Source organism: Crocuta crocuta, unplaced genomic scaffold, assembly GCF_008692635.1.
Source record: "Crocuta crocuta isolate KB4526 unplaced genomic scaffold, BGI_CrCroc_1.0 scaffold442, whole genome shotgun sequence".
NCBI classification, from domain to species: Eukaryota; Metazoa; Chordata; class Mammalia; order Carnivora; family Hyaenidae; genus Crocuta; species Crocuta crocuta.
This window is the reverse complement of record NW_027528807.1, coordinates 549,538-554,423: the sequence shown is the minus strand read 5'-3', so window position 1 is coordinate 554,423 and position 4,886 is coordinate 549,538. Positions and strand designations below refer to the sequence as shown.

At 40.7% G+C, this 4,886-nt stretch overlaps 1 pseudogene; it reads left to right on the top strand.

The window, feature by feature from the left end:
- Positions 1-1,250: 1,250 nt before the first annotated feature.
- Positions 1,251-3,899, top strand: LOC144224746 (AP-3 complex subunit sigma-1-like; annotated as a pseudogene).
- The last annotated feature ends 987 nt before the right edge of the window (positions 3,900-4,886 follow it).

Sequence of the window (4,886 nt, the reverse complement as noted above, 5' to 3'; positions counted from 1 at the left end):
TTATGTGTATTTTTTTATTTGCTTCTCCATAACTATGATCAGTTCTAGTCCAAATCCCCATTTACTTCTTCATCTTGATTTTGAGGCGAGAGTGCCACCGTGTAATTCACAGACTACAGAATCAGAATCACATGGGAGGTAATTTAAAAAAATATGTCCTTGGATCTCACCCTAGACTTATTAAATAAGAAACTCTAGAGCCTTGGAATTGACTCTGGCGATTCTTATAAGCAGTAATATTTGAAAAATCTTTGCTCTACTCTATGCTCTCCTAAATAGCCTATGGAGAAGCTTTCTGACATAAAATTCAGTAAGACTATAGAACTTCAATGCTGCTCCTGATACCAATTAGTTTCCTATTGGATCAGCCTTCTCAAATATCAGTATTTTATAGCTCCTTTAATAGGAATAATAATAACAATAATAAAGTAGCATAGGCTGCAGTTTTTATTTGATTTATTATATCATGTTCTGTGTTTTAAGCACAAACACATCTAGGAGTGAAGTTACTGTGATTTAATTTTTTTATTACTATAAATAAAAGAAAATTTAATAATTATATATAAGAAGAATGGAAAAACAGATATTACACTTAACAGTATTAATTCTGTGGGATAAATCATAAATCTACTTCATTAACATGAAATTACTGAATGCAAAATAAATCTGATAAAATTGATAGTTGGGCACAGCTTTCTTTGAGTTTATCATGATTCATACTGAGCCTTATGATGGTTCTAAGTCTTACTCAATTGTTAAAATATAAAATACCATGAAACTTTAATTTGGATACAACAACACAATAGATTTTGGCCTTCCTTGGCCAGAATCCTTACTTATTTGACAAACATTTTCTTATTAGTTTTTAAAAAATATTTAGAATTTTAATTATAAAGTTTTGCCTTTTTTTTTTTTAGAGCAACTGCCATTTTATTGGAAGTTCCATTGTGGGCTTTCACCATAAGCCCTACCAAAGAATAGAGTTGGGGGTACACCTGCTGAGAAGAGTCTGGAGTCCCACATTATAGTCTCACCACCCAGAGCAGGCAGGTCCGCTTGGCACTTCTACTCCCCAACCAGTTCCCAGACTGGGAAGAGCAGAGCAGAGCAATGGAGGGGGCCTAGAACCGAAAGTGCAAGGCTCAAGCACCACTCAAGTATCCAATCAAACCCAAGCCTGTGCTGCTCTTTTTAAGGTAGGGCCGCAAGAAGGGTTCTGCTGGACAGGGACTGGCCCATAGCTGGAGGGAATGCAGGAGTCTGGGTGGAAGAAAAAGAGGCTCTCAGGAAAGGAGCCACAGGAACTGAGAGGAAGCCGTGAGAGTGCAGGAGAGCTCCCAGGAGGAGGCAGGGATGTGAAGAGGCGGGCCGGGCCACATTTAAGTGGCTCCAAGCAAGGTGGAACCAGTTCTGCAGAAGCTGCCCACTCTTCTGGTGCCTGGGGCTTGCCTCCAAGGAGCAGTTCCCAACCTTCTCACACACAGGTGAGCTGGGAGCAGCAGTAAGAGGGGAAGGGGTGGAAGAGAGGGCCCTGGAGGCGTAGCAATTCTTCCCCCAACTCCAGTCCCAACCACCGGTCAGCCAGTTGGCTTTGAGAGTGTAAATTGTGCGGCATTTTGCCCACTACTGCTCACAAATTTCCTGAGAGTGGCATGCCCGCCCTTTGCTCTCCCTGCTCACTGGGTTCCACCTGCTGGGTCCAAGGACCCAGGTTCAAGGAGCAGAAGCAGACAGCCTGTATGAAGTGCTTCTGACAGCACGGAGTCATCAATCCTCAGAGAACCAAACTAAATTTGTAGAGCAGGGACGCATCTGGGCGGGCTTCCAAGTTTTTGTTAGCCATGCAGCAGGCTTCAGGGTGACCTGCCTGTCACCCCGAGTTGAGGAGAGTCTGTGCAGATCAAGCAGCTAGAGTTTTAGAGCTGCATTCTGTTAACAAGTAAGCTATACATAAAGAGAGCCCAAGACAGGTAGAGAATCCCTCTCAAGTATGCAGCGGAGTGCTAATCAACACACATTTGAGGAAAATACCTAAGGCTGAGAAAAGAACCACCTGACACATGTTTAGAAAACTATCTCCAGAGCTCAAATAGAGTAATAAGTAGTTTGTGTTTCACTGATGTGTGAAAATGTTATAAATTTGGGGCCACTGACTAGAGTACTAAGAAATGTATTGCCTCGGGGCGCCTGGGTGGCTTAGTCGGTTAAGCGTCCGACTTTCGCTTAGGTCATGATCTCACGGTTCGTGGGTTTGAGCCCCACATCGGGCTCTATGCTGACTGCCAGCTCAGAACCTGGAGCCTGTTTTGGAGTCTGTGTCTCCCTCTCTCTCTGACCCTCCCCTGCTCACGCTGTCTCTCTCTCTCTCTCTCTCTCTCTCTCCTAGAAATAAAAAAAAGAAATGTATTGCCTCACTAGTGAAATAAAATTAGCCCAAGACTAAAGACTTGCTCTGGCCCTATGTAAGGCTCAAATTACTTCCAAAAAACCCTGCTAGGTCGAAATAAAACCTCAAGAATATTTAAGGTATGTAAAAATATTCAGTACTCAACAAGGTAAAATTCAGTGTGTCAGGCATTCAATAAAAAATTATCAACCAAGCAAAGAAGGATGAAAGTATGACCCAAATGAAGAGAAATTAAGGAGACCAGAAATGGGATACCAAAATAAACTATGGGCTGAATAGCATATATATATATATATATGCCAAACCATATCTATGATGCAGTTGTATTTATTGTTTATATAAATTATTACCACAGCAACATGTAGGCTGTACAAATATCTTTTTCAATTATCAAGTTTCATATGTTCACTCTCTATTAAAAATCTGTATAAGGGTATGTGGGTGCCTCGGTCAGTTAAGTCACCTACTTTAGATTTCAGCTCAGGTCATGATCTCACAGTTGGTGGGATTGAGCCCCGTATTGAGCTCTGTGCTGACAGTATGAAGCCTGCTTGGGATTCTCCTCTCTCTCTCTCTCTCTGTCTCCCTCTGTCTCTCTCTGTCTCTCTCTCTCTCTGCCTATCCCCTGCTCACTCACATGCATGCTCTCTTCAAAGTAAATACATAACCATTTAAAAAGACTACCATTTAAAAGTATGCACATGTGGAAGGGTGGGTGGGAAAGGATCGCTGGCGGGGATTCAAGGCGAAGCTGGCGCTTCTGACCCTGCCCTGAGACCCAGTGCCCACCTGATTGGCTCTGCTCAGCCATGATGTAGGTGACCCTCATCTTCAACACCATGAGAAGCCAAGGTTCTCCAAGTTCTACAAGCCCTACAGAGAAGATACACAACAGAAAATCATCAGAGAGACATTCTATTTGGTATCTAAGAGAGATGAAAATGTTTGTAATTTCCTAGAATTGTTAATTGGAGGATCTGATAACAAACTGATTTATAGATATTATGCAGCATTATAGTTTGCCTTCTGTGTGGATTCTTCACAGAGTGAACTTGGCATTTTAACTCTAATTCAATCACCCAAGAAGCGCAAGATTCATGGATCTCTTACCACGTGTATTCAGATCTGACCCCCCAACCCACCCCTCCCTGCTTCCTGAAAATCTTTAATGTCCTTAGAACTCAAGGTATTTGTGGAAACATTAGACAAATGTTTTGAAAATGTCTGTGAACTGGATTTAATTTACCAGGTAGACAAAGTTCACAATATTCTTCCAGAAATGGTGATGGGGTGAATGGTATTGGAGACAAAAATGAATGAGGTTATCACACAAATTGATGCACAAAATAAACTGGAGAAATCTGAGGCTGGCTTTGCAGGAGCTCCAGCCTGTACTATATCAGCTGTAAAGAATATGAATCTTCCTGAGATCCCAAGAAATATTAATATTGCTGATATCAGTATAAAAGTGCCAAACCTGCCCTCTATTTAAAGTTAAAAATTAAAAAGGCCACTCCTAGATAAAATCCAGGGTAAAAGTCATTTAAGTTCACCATGCAGTTGTTTACCAAACAGAGAGGAAGAGACTCTTAACTTTTGCTCTTGGATTTAAGTCCAAATACTATAGAGAAGTTGTATACAATCAGTATGGAAGTTCAATGCTGCTTTTTTTTGCTCAGTGATTTTGAAGAAATTGAGTAGTACCAGCATCATATTTCTTTCTTTTCTGACCTGCATTCCTATGCCCACCTAGGTCATGCTTCTGTATACTGGGTACTACAGTACTTCGAAAATTGTTTAAGACACTTCTTTAAATTATGTTCTTTAAACAATCCAAAATGTTGGTGTTTTGTATGCTTCACAAGAGTAGCATTCCATAATTCTTTCTGCTTTTTGTCACAATTGTTATTTAAAGAACCAAGTGTGTATTGCATGAAAACATTATGACCTTTTTCTCTTTTTTATTTTTCAATTAAAATGTACCATTTTATTGATAGTAAGTACTGTTCACCTTAAAAAAGAGAGCTTTAGAAAAAGGCTGATCTACTACATGACCTCATCATGAAGCCTAGGTAAGGCCTTCTATATCATATCAAATCTAGATAGTGCTATCAATATATTCAAATTTTCTGGGAGAAAAGAGTGGTGATTCCATAAGTCAAAGCAGCTCTTCCTTGAATGAGCTGCCTCTTTGAGAGATGTACAAAGGTGATATATTCTATTCATACTCTATTCTTGTCATTGCTGACGTCCTTCTTGGTAGTCAGTATGTTGTCTGGATACCCTAGCCTTGGTAGTCCTATCTTGTCCTGGATTTCTGATGCCCATTGAAGAGCTTCATAGCATCTGCTCCAAGGAAAGCAACAGCACACAGGAACAATAATTAGGTCATGATTCCGACTACTGCCTCACGTTGCTATGCCTACCAAAGCAGAAACCTTCCAATATCTGTATCCCTTCTTCACCTCTGTGTGGGGGT